General features: G+C 42.8%; 1 long non-coding RNA gene across 1 annotated transcript in view; it reads left to right on the top strand.

Moving 5' to 3' along the window:
- LOC120586717 (uncharacterized) overlaps nt 1-17988 on the top strand; it is a 61320-nt gene extending 43332 nt beyond the window's left edge. The window contains exons 2-5 of the long non-coding RNA XR_005648783.1: nt 379-498; nt 1400-1490; nt 3453-3459; nt 17977-17988. This is a non-coding gene — a long non-coding RNA (uncharacterized LOC120586717). The remainder of the gene's footprint in view (nt 1-378; nt 499-1399; nt 1491-3452; nt 3460-17976) is intronic.
- Nucleotides 17989-21116: the final 3128 nt, after the last annotated feature.

The raw sequence follows: 21116 nt of genomic DNA, 5'->3' as shown, positions 1-21116 counted from the left end.
ATTCTTCTCACTCCCCACAATTTTTCTTTCTGTTTTGGTTTGGACCAATTTGGTAACCTGTCTTTAAGATCACTGATATTGTTTCTTCAGTTGTGTTGAGTCTGTTGACTAGTCTATTGAAGTATCCTTCGCCCATAGAAACAGAAAGTAGATTGGTGGTTGCCTAGAGCTGGAAGACTTGGGAATTATGGGCAGTGACTGTGGATGGGCACAGGATTTCTTTTGGGATAATGAAAATGTTCTAAAATGCACTGAGGTGATGTCTTCACAACTCTGTGGCTATACTAAAAAAATTGTACATGTTAAATGGGCGAATTATATGGTATGTGAATTATATCTCAATAAAGCTGTTATTAAAAAGAAACCTTCACACTTTAGGTTCAAAGGCTACATTGATGAAAACCTGGCAGGAATCAAAGAAGGACAAGACATCTTACTGATAGTGCTGAAGGACACAACAAAAAGTAATTCTGAAGGAAATGCTACTATAACAAACTGGTAGAGGATAAACATTATATATATTCTTGTATTCTGTGTTATATATGTGAGTGTTGAAAACTGACTTGTATTAAATGTTCCTAGCTAGTTCCTGTCTTTATCTTTTCATATATTTTGTTAACTTTTATAAATCGAATGCAATTTAGCATCCTCAGTCTTAAAGATAAAAACTTTCAAAGTCCTCTTGTTTGTTTGAATTCTCTCCAGTGTTCAAGCTCCCCTCTGCTGTGTATGTTGCTTAAGATACCTGACCCACTGGGTGCTGGTGTTATCTGGTAATGTTAGTGTTGGATTTTAATGACCTGAGAGTTTCTTTCTGTGATAAGACAACATTCATGTCAGGCCTGTGGAGAGTTATTCAAACCAAGAATTTTAGGACCATTTCCCTACTGGGGGGCGTCACTAAGAAATCCACAAGAATTATATGATGGCCAAGCAGATGCTCCTTCCTTGCAGGGAAGATGTGCATAACTCTGAGGTGTTGAATGTTCCCAGACGTCCTCTAGGGGATTCTTGATGTTTCCGATGTGGAAAAATCCTTGAAATACATAAAGTGAAAAAGCAAGATATGGAACAGTTTAAATAATATGTTATCATTTGTATTTAAGTTAAAGTGGGGATAAAAAAGTGTTTATAACATATCCCTAGAAGACGCTGGTAACATAGCTGACTCTGAGGAAGGGAAGTTGGAGCTGGGTACCTAGGAACAAGGGCAGATGAAAGACCTTTTACTGCACACCCCTTTGTATCATTTGAATTTTGAACCATGTATATGTGTTGGCTATTCAAAGAGAAATACAAATTAAATTAAAAACAAACGCTTTCTAGGATGATTAATCAAACATGAGACTTAGATTGGCCTCTGATAATTTATTCTTCTTTCTCATTTCTCCTTACTTAGGTCTTCCCTCTTCAAGCTCTCCACCTCTGATCATTTGCCAGCAACATCTCCCTACTTCTCAGAGTCTGGAGAAGGTCTAACAAGTTCTCAGGTGCTGCTAGTTGGGAACCACTGCTCTAGACTAAAATAGTTTCTCCTGTGATATGTTGATATGCAGTTTTGGTATCCCAGCTGTGTCCTCATTTACATATATGAAGAAATAAGAAATAGGAGAGGTCAGTTCTTTCCAGGGATATACTTACAGCTCACCATTGTCCAGCTCTCGGTCTAGCCAAGAGTACCCATCAGGCCCCAACCTCTTCATAAGATGATATACATGTCACTACCAACATGACTTACACATTAGAAGCCTGGCATTCCCCCTTCATCTGTATTTCCCAGAGCAGACATTCTTGTGATCACTGCTGTCAACTCTCTGTGAAGACTTAATTGGTATTTAAGATCAGGCATTAGAAGAGTCTGCTAATTAGTGATTCCTCTTCCAGTGTTTCTCAACAGGGGCACTATTAGCATTTTAAACGAGACAGTTTTTTATAATGAACATTCTGTTTAATGTAGGATATTAAGCATCTTTGCCCACTTCTTCTGTCCTCATTCATTATGATAATCAGTAATCTCACTGCACCTCCCAGTACTGCCCCTCCTCCCACCTTTCTGTCCCCCGCCTTCTCCACAGAGTGAGTGGTGAGGGCAGCACAGCTTTCCACTGAGGACCACTGTGTCTTGTGTTTAGCAGCCAGACTTCTGCCCAAGCCACATTGCTTTAGCTCCCTGCAAAAATCCCGAGTCATATTTTTAACATTTTCCTTGCTTTTATTAAATGTTGATATTGAAAGACGACCGAATTGTGAACATTTCTTTGTGAAAACCCTATGGGCAGAATTGTCCATCGTGATGTTCAGTCCTCTCTGTAGGGATTAGCACTGGAGGGTTCTATTTCTGATGAAGTGGTTTTACATCCTTGACTGGCAAGGAGAATTATGTGACCCACCCTGTTTGTTTTTTTGCCATGAATGTTAGGGAACTTTGGGATAGATGTAATGCTTGATAGGGTTGCAAAGTTAAGGGGTGCAAAGTTAGCTTACATTTTGCAAGTGTGTGATCAGTTTTTATACAGTTTGAATTATTAAATAATCAACAGCTTACTTTTACATTTCCTTGTGAGTAACTTCAAGTCTTCATAGTAGAAGTCCTTGGTACAGGTTGAGTTATGAAAGGATTATAGGCAGGAGTGGCCTAATCAGCCAGGCAAAAGAACAAACATAATGGAGTGGTCAGGGCTTTGTGTGGGCACAGGACCGGTTGTGGGCCTAAAGCACAAGAGGAACAGCAGGCAAGGAGGCTCCTCTTGCTGGCAGCTGGTGGAAGGGTAACTGGTAAGGATGAGGTGCCAGGTGTGCTTAAGCTGGAGGTAGAGTCAAGATGAAGGAACTCAGAGCCAAAGGTATGCCTGAGTCCTCACCAAGGGTAAAGAATCCTTGAAGAGGGTGGCAGCAGATGGGCCGAGCTTGGTAGGTCAGGAGAAGTTCTGCTGGGACTGACTGACTTAGCCCACAAAAGACACAGGAACTGTTACTTATAGAAATTCCATCTTGCTTCAGCTCCCATTGGTCGTGTGGCCAGATTCCCAGAAACAGCTGGGAGCAGACGATCTGGCATTTTGGGATCAGCTTTCTGCTGAAGCTCCAGGTGGAAAAGAACATCTAGCTGTGGACTGTACTATGGTGGGGATTCCACCCCATCCCACCCCACCTCTGAGGGCCCAGTCACTCCCATTTCCTCGTCAAAGTATGCATCAAGGTGTGGGGGAACCATCATCCTAGACCGAGGGGCTCCACCCTCAAGTCTCCTGTTTGATTTAAGAGATGTATAAGGACCTTTTGTTCTGAATGTCTTTCTGCTGAAATTCCATCATACGAGTTGATCTCCTTCGTATTAATTTGTAAACTAACCTTTAGTTTTGTAATTTGTAAACCTTTAGTTTACAAATTAATAGTTTTCCTGGAAGGGTAGCACATAGAGAGCTCAGAGACAGGTCATTTGTACCTTTGAGAGAATGGGTTTACTATTTACCATAAGCATTTATTCCCTGCTGAAGAAGTATGTGAAATCTGCTGCTGGAGGGAAACAGAAGTTTCTGAAGGGAGAAGGGGTGAACTGCAGGAGCCGGGGCCAGGCTGAGGAGTGGGCCCTGTGGGCTGCCTGAGAGGGGTTCTGGGGGGCAGGAGATGTGGGCTGGGCTCTAGGGCAGTGGGGCGGGGAGGTGTTGGTCACTCACTTCTGAGGACAGTTCTATCCCAAGTGTGGGCATTTTCTTCCTGTCAGCTCCTCCTTCTCCTGGCTCTGTCACTAAAGCAGGGCCCCTGATTGCCCAGGAGCCAGCTCTCTCCAGGGGCCCCAATAGCCACCTACCTGCTCTACAACCTTCCTCTCTCACCCGTGTCAGGGCCTCTCAGCTCCACCTTTCTTGATTCTCCCATATCTGTCTTCTGTGAAAGAAGAAACACCTCATTCTTTTTCTCCTTGTAATTATTGTCCTAAACTCTAAACCTATAACCCCTTAAACACGGCAATAAAAGCAACTCTTGGCTCTGGGACATTTCCATGTTTTCACGCAGTCTCTCTGAGTGATGTGCTCCTCCCAGCTGCTCCCACCCCCTTTTGCATGTCTGTCCCTGGCTTGGCTTTCCTTTCCTCCTTCCCACCAGGCACCAGCCAGGTGGTTCCCAAATTGGCTGCCTCTGCTGCAGTTCAGAACAACTTCAGTAGCTACCTGGCTGAGGGCTCCCCGGGCCCACAGGGAGGCAGACTTCTTTCCTTGTCCTCCCAGCCCAGTTGCCACAACAAACAGAGGAGGAGACGGTGAATGAGCAGTTTAAACTATGCTGTCGACCATTCCTCCTCAGTCTGCCCTGAGGAGGCTGCAGGGAAGGGAGCTGTGTGTCTTCCTGGGCTCCGGGAGAGACTGGTGCCCCCAAGGTGAGATGATACCTGGCCAGGTGCCCAGGCAGATGGGGTTGAAGTCAGCATGCTTTAGCATTATCTGTTGACATTGGTTTAGCTGGTCAGAATTCTAGAACTGGTGTTGGCGGGAACTGTCATTGGAGCTAGCCAGGAAACCAGGGTGATTAAGTGCCTACTGGATGCCCTGGCCTGTGCTAGAAACTGTTCATGCTGTCAAACTTTGGTACCCTATCCCTCCAAAGTGGCCAAAAACGTCCTCCTGCTGTTCTAGGAGGCTGCTCTGATGAATTCTATTTTGTTTTTATTTCCTTTGACTTTGCGGTTCCTTAATAAGCAAACATTGTCGGGGCTGCTGCACAGGTGGAATTCTGTGCTAATTATGGAACCAAGTGATTACAGGTCCTGACCAAGAGCTCCCATGGTCCCTTCTTTACAAACGTGGTCATCTTCACTCTGTTCATTGAAAGCAACGTTGAGTGAGTCTGTTTAACAGAGATGATACCTTCTGTGGGCAGCTATACAATAATATTCTCAATAATATTTCAAAACTGTGAGTGATCTTTTGGGATTTCATATGTGTAATTTAGGGGCAGGGGTCCATTACTTTCCGCAGCTTTAGCTAGTGAGGAAGATGGTTATTCTCTGCCACCCTCGGCCGTCTTCCTAGGGTTTTACAATTAACAGCACTTCGGGGGTCCTCGGCCAGTGTCATCTTGGAGGTAATCTGTTCACTCTCATGGCAAAGGAGACTGACAGGGTCACAGCCAGTTCCAGTTAAACAAAGAAAATGAGGAAGAGGAGGGGAAAGAGGAATTAGTGAAAGGAAGCATGGCCTGTGATTTTATAACACTGATTATTTCCCGCATGGTTCTAAAGCTTCTTTGAACTATGGCCCCAATCTTTTCACTTCAGTGAGAAAATAGCTTTTAGACTACTTTGAAAGACAAAACTAAATATGTAGGTTCTGCTATTCGTTAAGAAAATCAATCCTGTAACTTTAAAGGAATTTTTTAAAAGAGACTATGAGGTTGAACTCTAAAGTGGCTGATAAAGGGAAAAAGCAGTGTTCTATTACTGTCTGAAAAAAATGTAAAACCTGTGGCTGGGATGGGAGGCACTATTTTGGGATTCAAGTCGGGCTAGATCAAAGCGAACACTATATATATATATATGAACACGGTTCCCTTGAAAGGCAAAACCTTAAGGCACTTTGACATTTTGAAGCACCAGAGGCAGAACTAAGGATGTAAACATTAATGCAGGTCTCTTTGATTTAAAGGCAGGTTTGCCTTGGCTAAAATCAGGGTGAAGGCAGAACCTCTGGTGCTGAGGAGTAGGCAATGCAAGAAGCTCTTTCTGTGTGGTTACCAACTTTATGCTTATGACAGAAATTTGCAATGAGGAAAAGAAGACAGTCAAATTTCCGTTGTAAACCTAGAGCAGATGGGACTGCAGAAATCATCCAGTACTCTTTTCCCTTCTTGATGAGTAAACAGGGCCTCTTGAGCAAAGCAATAGCAACACATCTGTCAGTGAAGAAGTGGTTTAAAACTCGGTGCCCTTCTCTAGAGTCCCTTAAAGTCTGAGCTGATGGGCCACTCACAGATGATGCATGAACTTTTAGCAAGATAAGCTTCTTTTTTTCATTGATTTTCTAAAAAATGTATTTATTTTAGTTTCAAGTATACAGTATATTGGTTAGACATCTATATAGTTCATAAAACGATCCCCCCAATTGCTCCCTCTCCAACCCTCCACCTAGCCAACATATTAATGCTAACTGCATTCCCTATGCTGTACTCCCCATCCCCATGACCATCCATCAGCTACTAATTTGTACTTCTTTAACCCTTCACCCCATTCTCCCAGTCCCCCAACCCTCCTCCTCTCTGTCTGTCACCAAATTGTCCACTATATTTGTGAGTCTGTTTTTGATTAGTTTGTTCTTTTTATTCCTTAGATTCTGCATATAAGTGAAATCATATAGTGTTTATCTGTCTCTGACTTAAATACCTTCTAGGTCCATCAAAGCAATATCTTTTTCTATCCCCTTCCTTTTAGGCTCTGTGTGTCTCTTAATCTGAAGTGAGTCTTATAGGCAACAAGCACGGGTCTTGTTTTCCTGTCCATTCATCCACTCTGTCTTTTGGTTGGAGCACTTAATTCTTTTCCATTTGAGGTACTTATTGATAGGAATGTAGACGTTACCATTCTTTATTCCTATTTTTGATACATGATTTTTCTTCTTAAAGAAGTCCCTCCAGCATTTCCTGTAATACTGGCTTGGTGGTAATAAATTCCTTTAGCTGATTTTTGTCTGGGAAACTTTATCTGTCCTTCAACTCTAAATGATAGCTTTGCTGGATAAAGTATTCTCCATTGTAGATCCTGGGTCTTCATCACATCAAATATTTTGTGCCAAGGCCTTCTGTCCTGCATAGTTTCTTTTGAGAAATCAGCTGCTGGTCTCATGGGTGTTCACTTATAAGTAACTATTTCTTTTTCCCTTGCTTATAATATTCTTTCTTTGTATTTAACCTTTGGCATTTTAATTATGATATGTCTTGGTGTGGTCCTCTTTGGGTTCCTGTCTTTTGGGATTCTCTGAGCTTCCTGGGGTTTTATGTCTATTTCCTTCACCAGGTTGGAGACGTTTTCCATCATTATTTTTTCAAACAGCTGTTCAGCATCTTGTTTTCCGTCAGGTACGCCGATCAGATGGATATTTTGACCTTTAATAGTGTCTCATATGCTCTTTAAATTATTTTTATAGTCTTGGCATCTTTTTTCTTGCCATTCTGATTGAGTGTCCTTGGCTTTCCCATCTTCTAGATGGGTCATTTGATCCTTTTCTTCATTCAGTTTGTATTCCTTTGTTTACTCCATTTAACATACTTCTTATCTCAGATAATGTGTTCTTCTTTTCAGACTGGTTCCCTTTTATAATTTCCATTTCCATTTTTATGTTTTTTATCTCTTTGTTGAAGTTCTTGCTGAATTAATCTACACTTACCAAAAGTTCATTGAGCATCTTTATAACCAGTGTTTTGAACTCTGTATCTATTAGATTACTAAACTCCATAATATCTGGATCTCTGTTCTGTTCTCTCATATGGTTTCTGCTCTTTGTCTTCCCATTTTGGCTGCTTTTCTGTGTCTTTTTCTATGTACTAAGCAAAGCTCCTAAGTCTCTTGGTCTCATTAGTGTGAATTTGTGAAATAGGTGTCCAGTGGCACAGTCCTGAGAGGGGTTCAGCTGCAGGCCAGGTTTAGCCTAAGCCTCTGTTCCTCTGGGGCCACCTGTTAAGATTCAGCAAACAATCCACAGATGCTATTCTTATAGTTGCCTCAAGAGGCCACACCAGAAACCGAGGCCAGCTGCCACCAGTGTGAGTCTAGGCACTGTTCAGCAAGGAGCACCTGACTTGCTGAAGGTATACCTGGATGTGGCTTGGATGGGGCTGCGAGTTGGGGTAGGCAGGGTTTTGGGGAATCCTCTGGGCAGAGCAACATCTGTTATCCAGTTTGATGACATCTTGGCTATTGTGGTGCTGTGTCTGCGCACTGGGAGGGGTGAGAGCTCAACAGGAAACAATAGATACCACCGGCACTTCTGTACAGAGCAAGTCTCACCTCGGCCCTCACTCCAATAATGTCTCCCTGTAAGGTCCTGGTGCCTCCTGCGCACAGCTGAATTGGCCCTAGTGCTCAAAGTAAGCAAGTCCGTCACCGTGAAAATTCACTAACAGACGCGGCCCCTTTAAGAGGCGTCTGCTGCTGCCACAGCCTCCATCTCACTGAGCCACTGGAGACGGGGCAGCCTCGCATCCTCGCCCGGTCCTACCTTCTGCCATTGCATGGTGATTTCTTGGATTTCTCCCTAATTGTATGGATTGTTCATCTAGATCCCAGGCGATTTTTCCTTTCTGCTTGCCCCTTGTTTCCGTCACAACTTTGATTTGATCGCCAGAGGGATGAAAAGAGCGTCTGTCATCTATACCATTTTTTTTCCCTCCAAGACACACTTCTTGATAGACTTCTCAACAAAGCAAGTAATCTTTAGTCCCATCCACACACTTTCTTCAGATATGCTGCTGGAAAATCCCTTATTTGAATTCCATGTCCTAATGATGTTCATTCTGCTTTTGTTAAAATTTTCAACAATAAATGGTGATACTATATCACATCAAATTATATATACTTAGGCTTTATTGTGATTCTTCTTTTCTAGTGAAAGCACATATTTTAGAAAGCTTTATGTTGCATGATATGTAACTCGTAATTAAGTCTGAGGTTTAGTCATACAGTAGTTCCCCCTTATCCACGGTTTTGCTTTCTGTGGTTTCGGTTACTCATGGTCAACTGCAGTCTGAAAATATTAAATGGAAAATTCTAGAAATAAACAATTTATAAGTTTTAAATTGCACACCATTCTGAATAGCATGATGAAATCTCATGCCGTCCTGCTCCATCCTGCCGGGGATATGAATCATCCCTTTGTCTAACGTGTCCACATTGTATATGCTTCCCCACCTGGTAGTCAATGAGTAGCCATCTCAGTTATCAGATCAACAATTGCTGTATTGCAGTGCTTTTGTTCAAGTAACCCTTATTTTACATAATAATGACCTCAAAGTATACGTTTAGTGATCCTGGCAATTCAGATATGCCAAGGAGAAGCTGTAAAGTGCTTCCTTTACATGACAGGGATAAAACATTGTATATATAGGGTTCAGTACTATCAGTGGTTTCAAGCATCCACTGGGGGTCTTGGAATGTATCCCCCATGGATAAGAGGACACTACCGTATTTGTTTAAAAGTTAGGAATCAGGGCCTTGATCAGTATTGTAACCATCCCTAACATTATTGTTTCTATGAGAAATTCAGTCCTCTTTCCCCAAAAAAGAATGTAATCCATGTCGATGTGGTTAACATTGATCTGATTATGTATCAGACGTGACATTCATTTATTCACCATATATTCCTTGAGTGATGCATGAGGCAAATCCCTTGCTCTCATGTAATTTTCTTATAGTGAGAGAGGAAGACAGTGATGCCTGGCATTGATTTTAATGTGCAGGAAAACAGAACTGGGAAGATTGGGCCTGGGAAGATTGAGGTAGAGAATTATTTAATATAGGCTCATCAAGTAGTCAAGGCGGGCCTCTTTGTGGAGGTGAGATGTGGGCAGAGAACAGAATGAAGTGAAGGAGTGAGTCTTGAGAAGATCTGGAGGAAGAACTCTATTCAAGGCAGAAAAACTGGCCACTGCAAAGGCTCTGAAGCAGGAGTAAACATGGTGTGATTGGAAGAACAGCGAGCACTAAAGTGGAAGGTGAGGAACAGCATGATAGCAAGCGAGTTTGGAGCACTAGGCAGGGCTGGGTGAGGTAGGGCCTTATAGGCTATAGTAAGGAGTTTGGATTTTATTCCATGTATAATGTGCATTCATTGGAGGGTTGAATTGGGATGTGTCATGATCTGACTGCTGTGTAGAGAACTGACAAGAATGGAAACAGGAAGGCAGTTAGGAAGAAAAAGAGGAGAGTACGGTATCCCAGAAACCAAGGAAAAAACATCTTTCCAGAAGGAGGGGGTGATTAACTGTGCCAGTGAAGCTGAGAGTATTTATATACATTATCAAGCTGGAAATAGTGTCATCTTGATGATTTCCTGGTCTCTTATGTGCTCTTGGGCCTTGTCTTTCCCTGTTAGACCGGAACTTACTGAAGCCATGGATTATTTCAGCATTCTTCTGCTTGTACTTGGAGCCACTCAAAGCTGTGTTTTAACCACCTATTGGCAAAGCTCTGCTGTATGGAGGTTGAGGCCTTAGGGAACACTTTCTTGTAGGGACTCTGTTTGGAGTTGTCCATCACTGGGGCCATGGGGATACAGTTAATGAGAAAGGGGCAAGACCAGTCCTCCTCTAGACAAAGAGGATAGTGAAATCCTAACTCTGAGTAGAAAGAGTTGGATGGCAGAGGAGAAGACAGATGGGAGGAGCGAAGGAAGCACAGAAGTTTCTCTTTGTTAATTGTTCCCAATTTAGGGAACTGTTAACCCCTTAAATGTAGTCTTACAGCACCAACCTGAGGAAGGAAGGCACCGAAGAGTCAGTATGAGCTCTTTGAATGGTCTTTGATCGATGTCACATTTAGATTTTCTACTTTCCATCTCTGCAAAGTATATATGGCCCCTGATGTGGCTGAAGACAGATAGAGGAGCCCCTCATGGCTTCCCTCGTAGGTACCTGACTCAGGACCACTAGTTCAGGTCTTGGCCAAAAGCAAAGTCCAAATGGGACCCATGTCTGCGGAGGAATTCTATAGGCAGTGCTTCAGGACAGTCATAGTCTCTTTGGGGTTGGGGTGAGGACTCAGGCTTGAAGGTCTGGCCATCTCTGACTGGGGGGACTGTCTGTAGTGGAACAGCCATGAAAATTCCTAAGGGCTGGGCACACTGAGAGTTAATCTGCATGGGGAGAGAGATGAGTTTTTTGGCAGTCGGGAGTCTGAGATAGGGTTTGGATTCTGCCCCGTCTCTTACACAGATTTGGTGAAACCAGAGGACCCATACGATTATAGGAAAGCAAAGGAATAGTCTCTGGTTGGGGCACCATGAGAACTTTGAAGAGATGGAAAAAGTCATCTTTAGGAGGCAGGACCAGAAATTGAGAGCCCTTACAGCACAAAGGAGACACTGAGTGTGGCATGTGGGTGATTCCTGGTCCTACAGAGTTGAAGCTGGTGATAAGCCTGCAAGCCAAGTGTTTATCACCTGGAGTTATTCTGGGAACCCAATTACTAAACTTTTCCATGATCCCCGATCATGAGGCCTGATAAAGCCTAAGCTTACTGCTAAAACTATGTTAAGATAAAAGCTGTTTTTATTCATTTGACATCCATTAAGCCATCACAGATTAATTATTTTTCAAAAGAAAGAAAACTGTGCCATAGTTCTGCAAGTAACTTATGACCAGATGTTGAGGTCTTGGGATAGCCTGTCGTGCTTAAAAATATTGTAAGAAATTTTCAGACAGTAAAATCTAAAAATAAACCCCCCCAAATTAAAAAGATGAATAAGAGAAAAGCATTGTAGTTGAAGAGATTTATTGGCTTATTTATTTTTATTTATTTTTGAAAAGAATCATAAGTTATGACTTAATACCAGATGCTGAGATCTAGATATACAGTTTTATAGTGGAGAGGATTAATTATAAAATGCAAGAAAGTATCCAAGGAAGAAAACTATGAGAATCACTGGTAGTTTAGCTGAATAGTCAGTGGGTATCTACAAGTTAGAGTTTATCATACACATGAATCTTTGATCTGAAAATGAATGATGGCGGTAGTGGCAGTGACAGGGGACAGTGGTAAAGATCATGTCCCACTAACCCATGGTGTCTAAGGAAGATTTTGAACCACTGACAGCTTTTATATCCACCAGCTTACCACTAAGCTGCCTGGGATATGTTGAAATTGTATTGGGTGAGTTGAAATCATATTTCATAACATTATCCCTGACTGTGTTTCTTTCTTTCTTAGTGCCTGAGGTGAGTCTAGAGCACATCCATGACAGTGTTTGTACTCTCTGCCGCCATTCACACAGCTACCTTCTCAGATCTTGGCTTGCTCTGGTTTACAGCTTTAGTGGTTCTAGGGCAGATTGCCCAGAAGGACACGGATGTTTCTAACTATACCAGCTGGAGTCCTGACGACCTTTAGCCATGTCATATCCATCATGTCATGTATCTCTATCTTTTTGGGGGTTGGAAGTGGTTAGTATGAGAGGCCTGCTCAATGCTCTCAGTGAAGGGTGAAGAGAGATAGTGAAGAGCATCCTAGGATGATGATAGAAATTATAGTTCTCTTACCCACAAATCAAATGAAGGTAGAAGCTTGTCATGAGTTTTATACAATACAAACCCAGTGCCTGATACTATGAGTGAGAATCTAGATTAAGACAGAGGGTCTACCTGGTCTGGTGGCAGAAATGAGTAGAATGGGAGGGAAGACTATGGCCTGTGCATCTCAGAAAAGAGAACTTGAAAGAGGGACCTTCAAGTTCAAAAGGTGTCTTCCCCCCAAAAAAAAGCTTTAGAAGGACCTTAAATGAATGGGATCGTCTATTAAAATCAAAAAGGTGAACATCAACATGAATAAATAAGGAAATAAGGAGAAATCCTTCACTTAGAATTTTTTTAAAAATCAGCTAAATATGAATAGAATGTGATGAAGATTGATGACCGTTTAAGAGAAGGACTGTGTGTGTTTTGCTACCATCTCTTCTCTAGTTTGTTGTTAATAACTGTGGAAGTTCTGAGATTTTACCTGCTTACAAGCTAATGAGTTAACCTGCTACAGTTTCATGAATGCTGGCAGAAGATAAGACTCATGGGTTAGGGAAAAAGGACTTTTTGATTCACAACAACAGTGACCAGGGCATCAGCATTTTCTCTCATTGGTTCTATGAGCTCCAGTCCCCATAAGATGATGCAGAAAGCCACATGGCATCTGCACACACAATAAAGAGAAATCCTGAGCTTAGGGAACTCAAATGTTTTATAATGGACAGTAAATATGCCTGCACTTTACTCCAAAGGGAGATAATATTTCTCTCTTCTAAGGTTGTTTATGATACAAATATTCTTGAAAAGATAATCTGGAACAAAGGCAGTCAGTGCTTCTACTTGCAAGATGTGCAGAACTATGGGAGACCCATGAAGAATGGCTCTCAACTGTGGCACCAATACAAAGCTAAAGGAAACTAATGTTTATTGCCTCCTTGTTATGCACCAACCACTCACCAGGAGACTTCTTGGTTCCTTACCTCATCAAAGCTCAGAGGTGGCATTGTTGTTTTATCAGTAAAGAATGTGGTGAGTAATGAAACTGTAATATGCAGTTGCAAGATTTCTGTAGGTATTGCATACTTCTTATATGCTAAACATTGTGCTAAAAAAAAAAAAAAAGCTAAAACTTAATTAGATGCTTATCAGATCCCAGGCACAGTTCTAAGAGTTTGCCATGAATTGATGTATGTAATTCTCATGACTAAGATTATCAAGTGCTCATTAGGAAACAGCACAGTGAGTAATGGGATTGGGATCCAGACCTGTGCATTTAACCACTGTACTCCTGTGTTCTTTTTTTCAGTCCTCAGAATCACACCAAGGGGGACATGGTGAAACCAGTGTATGCCCAGAAGATGTGGAAGGGTTTGGAAAAAACACCAAGTAGGAATAGTTGAAAGGGCCAAGTATGTTTAGTATGCAGAAGGATAAAGGATAAATGATGACTGTCTTCAAATATTTGTAGGTATGTTTTATGGAGTAGAGTTTGTTATATGTGACCCTGATTAGGGAGAAGCATATCATGGCTCAAAACATGGTGGAATGGGCTACTTGTGATGATGGGAGCTTCCTTTTGCAAGATTTTCTGGATGATTAAATTTTGGGATGCCCTGGCTGGGATCTGTCAAGGGCCCCACAATAGCCCCTCTGTTTCCATTCTCTACAGAAGCTGTATGATAGAGGAGGATAGATAGCCCTATTGAGGTGCTCTAGACCTTTCCTAAGAGAGCAGACCCTGCTAATCACACTGACTTCCCCCGCCATCCTTTCCTGTCCCCTCTCTGAGGAATCTCTACTGTCAGATGTGCCCAGAGAAGGTTCCTGCATGAGTGAGGGGAATGTCCTAACTCTGCGACATTGGCCCACCCTGCAGGGGCTGAAGGAATTCAGCTTAGCTGCATCCCCATTCCTGCAGCTTGTGGCACTTGTAGGCCTACTCTGTCTCATCAAGGGTCCCACCAGGATCTTGGTTAAATCCTGCCTCTAATCCTGATAGATTTGGTCTTATCCCTGCTGCCAGCCTATACTCACCAGTTCATGGCTTGCCTAGCCCTGGCAGTTGTCCACACACACACACCAGGCCCTCTATTGCCCCGTTTCGGACAGAACGAGATTCCTCTATTGGATAGGAGGTTAAATTAGTAGATCTCCATGTCTCTTAACTGTATCTGTGGTTCTATGATTCACTCTTTCCTTGTCTATAGTCTAACACTTTAAAAAGCAAGTGGAAACAGGTGCTTGGGTCCAGCTCTACTCTGTAAGGACCTGGCTGTGGCCCCATGGTCATTCCCCTGGCTTTGGGCAGCTCCAGTCCCGAGCAGAGCAGGTCTGGTCCAGATGCAGTCCAGGGAGGAACCCTGGGAAGGTGGGAAAATGAATTTGGGAGATGGTGAAGAATAGGAGTGGTGGCAACTGGTTTAATGGCATCTGTTCTACTCAGCCAGAAACATCTTTTATTGGAAGCCAAAGACTCCCTAAATGTGGTCTCAATTAGCCTGTGCATATCTTTAAAATAATTACATTCTCATCAAAGGGTTTTAGAGAGTGATGTTTAGCCCAAAGTAAAGGGCACGATCAGGATCTGATCCCGAAATAATGCCTCTGCTATCCCAGATGTCAGGAGTACTAAAAATATACTTAAAACTCTGAGGAATTCTTGGTTTATTGGACCCATCTCTTTTCTCATCCTCCCTCCAGAAAGTGAGAGAGTGAAGAAGTGAGCCAAAAATCTTTAATTATCCAATCTGCTGACATTATTTTATCTGCACCACTGATATTAAATCTGTGCAGCATTCCATTTCAATCACAGAGCTAAGAGCAACTTCTACAAATTTGGGCCTTTGTCCTTCTGCTGGTTGTGGCCAATGTTGTTTTTCTATCCCACCTCACCCTTTTCAGACTTCTTCAATTCCAAAGCTCTCTGTGGCACTTAAATTACCTGTCTGTGGAATGTCCATACTTCAGGAAAGTTTCTGAACTGTGTATGTTTATCCTCAGTTCCACAATCTTCAACTCATCCAGGCCATTTATGGTTGAGTTCTGGCATATGCTCAGCATTGGAGAAACCTGGGTTTGACAGGAACATTTTTGCCAAATTTCTATGACTGATATAAATGAAATCCTATCATTTTAATCATTGATATCAGTGGAGAAGGAAGAGAAACTCTGGCTAGTTTTTTTCTTTTTTTTCCTTCCTATACAAATTTAATTTTCTCTGTTAAATCCTTAGTTTTCTGGCCAGTGAAATGACTCTTCAGTTTCAGTTGGGTTTAATGTTGACACATAGTCACCTCTTAGCTGGTTTTTTTTTTTAGCACCCGTTTGATGCTGTTGTCATTGCTACAACTAGGTTCATTTATTGTGGGCTTTTTGATGCGCCAAGCACTATGTTGAGGGCTTCAATCTTCATAGCATCTTGTGGCAGGTATTATTACCATCCTTCCTGTTTGACAAGTGAGGATGCAGGCTAAGAGAGACGAAAGAATTTGCTGAAGGTCCTGGAGCAGAGCTGGGATTGGAAGCCAGACAGTGTGGGGCCTCCATACTGCCCACAGGCCCCTGCTGTATGTGCAACAAATGTCCCCACTAATCCTCCGGAAAGTGTTGGTGTCTTTATGAAACCCTGTCCTCAGAAAATATGTGCAGGACACTCTTCCATGGAGATATAAAGATATATAAATCTGAGTTCCCCCAGAGGACACTATGGCTGAAGAGAAAAAGCTGCCATAGTTGGAGCTCAAGATCTGGGTGGGGGCTCTGTTTTCTTTCTGGCTCAGCCTACTGATAGTGATGCTATTGGCTGGAAATGCCTGGAGACACTCACCTGGGTCCCATCTCCTCTGTGGTGAGCCCTCACAGACATTTTCCCAACCTGAGCAATGTTGTGCCTGAACCAACCCTTGTGGTTCTTAAGATTTCACCATTCATCAAAAACTATCCACCCAAGCAACAACTGTCTGGGAACTTAGAAAATATAAGGTTTATTACTCACAGGTCCTGGTGGGTACGTTGCATGCCTAGGACCACACAGCAAGGTTGAGGGTGAAGAGAAAGAAGGAAAGAGGTGGGGACAATTGCAAGCTCAGACCTGGAATTCTACTTTTATTGGGATGGAAGGTGAGGTGCCTAGGGATTCATGGTAAACTCTTTATTGGTGAATATAAAACATAAGAGCAGCAATTAAAGTACCGGAAGAAAAAAGCAAGTGGTTAAACTGGTCAGTTATCTAAGACAACCAGAGTTCTCTAAAGACAAGGCAACTTCATGGGTGAGGTAGCCTGCATCTTTTTCTAGTCCTAAGGCTGGCAATGTATTTGAGATGGATCCCTTTGAAGTGGGTGACCTGACAATCAAAAGCTTAACGTTAGGAGCTCATGTTACAATGAAAATTGCTCATTGTCAAGGTTCACTCAACAGGTACCTTTGTCTGTTGTGTTCACTGTTGTGTCTCCTGGAGTCTAGCAGTCTAGTACCTGGCAGGTAGTGAGCTCTCAAAAATATGTGATAAGTGAACTAATTAAACAAAGCCATGACATTTTTATAAACATGTGAAGGAATACATTAATTCCAAAAATTCTGAAGGACATCAACTGAAATTAAAGGATAGCCTTTAAAACTACGTTCATTGAGCTATATGGAAAAGTCTATGCGTTGTCCTCATTTTTCGTATTTTATCATGGATTGGTGGAAGCTTTGTTCTGGATGGGTGCTTGTGAACCCATGTCACAGATCCTACTGGGAAGGTCTTACAGAAGAGGAAATCTTGAGTTAAGAACAGGACTTGGCCAGGTGGGAGAGATTGCTGAAGGCATTTCAGAGCTACCCACTGGCAGGATTATGCAGGAGAGGGCAGAAGGCCTGAAGTTTTACTTGATAATAGCAGTTGTTTTGAACTTCATGACTCCTTAGTATTGGATCCTTTCCTGTCTTGCTCAACATTTGCCTTACTTCCCAACTTTGCCTAACTTAGTCAGAAATTTAAGTGCACACATCCCTTCTAACTGTGCAGAAATCCCAGACCTGTTTCTTGCCTGAGACTTGGTCCCAGATCAAGGAGCTCAAGCTCAAACTGAGCTAAGGAAGGAAAGTAAAGCATCTGGGGAGCCATGAGTTGGCCCCAGGTAGTAGAAATCGAGAAGACCTAAATTCAAGAGCTTTAAAAATTCCATGTACTTTGACTCAGTAATCAAAATTCTTGAAATATATCCTGGGGAAATGATCTAGAATGAAGGGAAAGCTGCGTTCATGAAACTGTAACTTGCGATGTTGTTTTAGTGGAATTGGAAGCAACCTAAATGGTAAATAACAGGGGCATAATTGAGTAAATTATGGTTTATCTACTTGATGGAATATTATAGAGTCATTAAAAATGAGACTTATGAAGAGTGTTCTGTAACCAGGAAAAAGTTTGTGGTTTAGCCTGAAGTAAGAAAATAAAGGCAATGATATGTGTATATATAATTTTGTTTTTAAAAGTACATATATTGAAAAAGACTAGAAAATATGTATATAGAAAATGATAGTATTTATGTTAGGAAAAAAACTCATTTGTAATCTTCATAACAAACCAAACTTTCAGCAAATGTTGTTTATAAACAATGACAAAAGAGGATGGAACAAGGGAACTGGCATGAGTTCAAAGTTCATGCAAAGAATCAGCAACCAAGACACTGTTTAGAAAAGGAGCAAGGCCACACATGAGAACATGTCCAGATATAACCCAGTGTGTGAAGTAACGTAACAGTTCCCTGGACTGAGGGCATGTGAAGCACATGCTTGTCCAGAATAGGGTGAATGTGGCCAGGGAAGACATCTTTGAAGTCACATCTTATGTCTAGACTTAGGAAGACTGTGGAAGTGACTAGGGTGACCATATATACATCCTGGTTCCTCTGGACAATCCCAGCATAAATATTAATAGGGCCCCTCATCATTCTCAGGAGTCTTGGTTTGGATAATATGTCATATGGTCACACTAGTTATTGAAAAGGGAGGAGGAGGACATTCTAGGTTGAGGGCATTTGCCTTGCTGGTTGCCTCTAGCACTTAAGAGCTGGTGAATTAAGATTCTCTATTGCTGAGGTAGGCCTAGGCTGATGGAGAAGTGACCCAGGGACAACATGTGAATGTATCTCTGCTTCTCAATTAGTTATAGGATAATCCAGGAGGTTATGCCAGAGTTACCCCAGCACGTGGATAGAGTTCGTATTTCACTCTAACTTAGGAGCATCTCTTTTCCTTGCATCTTTCCTCACCTATCTCACAAATCCAATACATGACCATTACCATTTTTAATGAGCAGAAGCAGCAAGAGTAGACAACTTACCAGCTAAGCTTTTTCCCTATTTGTGTACCTGGGAACAGGGGTCCAACCCCTGGACTGGGGACTGGTACAGGTCTGTGGCCTGTTAGGAACCGGACCGCACAGCAGGAAGTGAGCAGCGGGCCAGGGAGCAAAGCTTCATCTGTATTTGCAGCCACTCCCCAGCGCTAGCATCACCACCTCAGCTCCACCTCAGATCATCAGGCATTAGAATCTCATAGGAGCACCGGTCTCTGGTGCCAAAAAAGTTGAGGACCACTGCCTGGGGGCATTTCTCCCTAGAGAAGTTCTTGACTTTTAATAGAAAAGCCCACATACGGCTAATGTAGAAATACATTCAAATGGTGGAATATGGTAACTTTAAGCAGATAGGGACTTGGCCTGGGTTGGCTCTGTTTACTTCTTGGTATCTGCCCTCTGTTTTGTTCGTTCTGTCAAGACTGGCCTATTGGGAACCATGTTACTGAATAGCCCACCAAGTTGATCATCTGTGAGTCAGCCTGGGAGCTGAGCCCAGATTCAACTTCAAGAAAAGTAGGGTGTGATTGTGCCCATGGGAGGATTGGTCTGACCCTGATGCCTGCTTGGACATCATGAGACTGGGAGAGAGGAGGCATAGGACCTTCTTTAGGCAGTGTGTCCTAATAGTCTCAGCTCAGAGCGGGTTCCAGTCAACAGAGAAGCCAGGCAGATGCAGCTCACTCTACATTTGAGCAAACAGATAAGTTCTTCCAGGATTACCAAAGTGAAAAGATATCTAGACTTTTTGTAGATGTTTTGTCCTATTGTTTGGTTGAGGGTCATAGGTGGTGAGTGTGGGAGTAAGCTCTCTTTGGCTTTTCCTGGACTTAAGCAAGAAATTGCTTTCAGGCCCCTGGATACTATTTTGACTCTCTAGTTAAGACATAAAGAGAAAAGCGTTACCTCACTTAAGAGAGAGAGCCCTCTGCTTTGGAGGCCAGGCCATATGCAGACTTGCCAGGAACCTTCTAGCTAAGGGAGGACACCGGCACAAGTATGCATTCATGCCAAATTGCACTTCCCATTGTGGTCCAGTGGGGAAAGAACTTTTTAATGGACGAGGGGGAGGGGGTTGGGTACCATTGTGAAAGCTTAAATTGAATGGTGTATGCAAGACAGTTCTGATCTTTCTCTCGTTTCATCATAGCCATACCACAGAGAACAGGAGCTGTCAGTAGTGAGGTCCAGTTTTTCACCTGAGATGGACAGAATCTGAGAAGGACAATGCCAGGGAGACAGAACCCAGCCCTGAGTAGTAGGTATGGGGTGAGCAGAGTCGATGACAAAAGTTCTTCAGTATAATGTCCTAAATCGCCCCCCACCATCAAACCCTGGAATCTAGGAAGTCCCAGGGGTGAGAGTAAAACTGATTCATTACATTAAGCATTAGTAATAAAAGCTCCATATGATAGCATTTTGTTAAATGTTACGTAACAGTTAGAAATGGAATTTAGTAATTAGAAGTGCATTATTAATTTAATAGACGTAGTTGGTATAGATAAACACATTAAGTATTCCTTTTTTGGTCTAATCACCCGCACCTGGAGAGGCCTTGCTGATTGGCTGCTGTGCCCACTGGATAGAAGCTTACCTAAATTGCCTAGAAGAAAAAGTTCTAACAACTCGAATGGCCATTTCACAGCTTCGCAGTGATGATAAACAACATACTTTTCTTCAGAGTCCCATACCATCTTTGTTACTGTGAGAGAGAGAGAACATTAGACACCCAATAAATACCAAGACCACACAACCCTCTGGGCTGAATGCCAGAAAATGGACTGCTGCTTTTGTGTTGGCTGTGTGTCCTGAGCAGGGTGCAGAATTGCTTGGATCAGGAGTGGAAAAAACATGAAGGGTTTAAGGGCCTGTGAACAGGCCAGTGCTCCAGAAGCTGTTTTATTTCCAATCCCACTTTTCTGGTCCCTGGGTTTCTATTATTTTCTTCTCTAATCTGGCCTCTTCAAAAAGATTTTAAATCCCTTTTCCTCAAGGTCTGTGCTCCTCTGGCCCATTGTTAGCCCAGCTCATACTTGGGAGTGGCCCACTGATCTTCCTACTGGCCTACATCAGCCTGCACTTCCCTCTCTGGCAGCCGATGGTGCCTCCTGTGGGGGAAATCTTTCCTCCACGTGTAAGTGACCCTCTGTTTCTCAGAGAAGGTTGGGAGGGATAAGTGCTCTCTCCTACCCATTGGGAGCCAGTTGAACTAACACTTCTGAGCACAGGTTCCTGTCTCCAGAAGGTCAGTAACCTTTTGCTGTGTTCCTGCTGATAACAGTGCTTGCCCACGCCTGAAATTGGGGCCCAGAGGCCCAGGCTTCAGACCCAAGGATGCCCCATTCACTTGTGGCACTGAAGGGCTGCAGTTGAACTCTTCACCCAGAGAGTGGCCACTTCAACTGGAAAGGAAAAGTAGGGGCAGGTGTGGGAGAGCAATAGGGTGTAAGGGAGGGCGATCATGGAAGCAAATGGAGACGACTGGCAGAGTGAGGTCCAGAAGTAAGGTGTGCATCCTCACTCTTCCTACAGTGCTAATGTCATTGTACTGGGAAGA

The sequence above is a fragment of the Pteropus medius genome, unplaced genomic scaffold (assembly GCF_902729225.1).
Source record: "Pteropus medius unplaced genomic scaffold, Ma_sr-lr_union100, whole genome shotgun sequence".
Lineage (NCBI taxonomy): Eukaryota > Metazoa > Chordata > Mammalia > Chiroptera > Pteropodidae > Pteropus > Pteropus medius.
The sequence above is the reverse complement of the archived record's forward strand: the minus strand, read 5'-3'. Positions and strand labels throughout refer to the sequence as shown.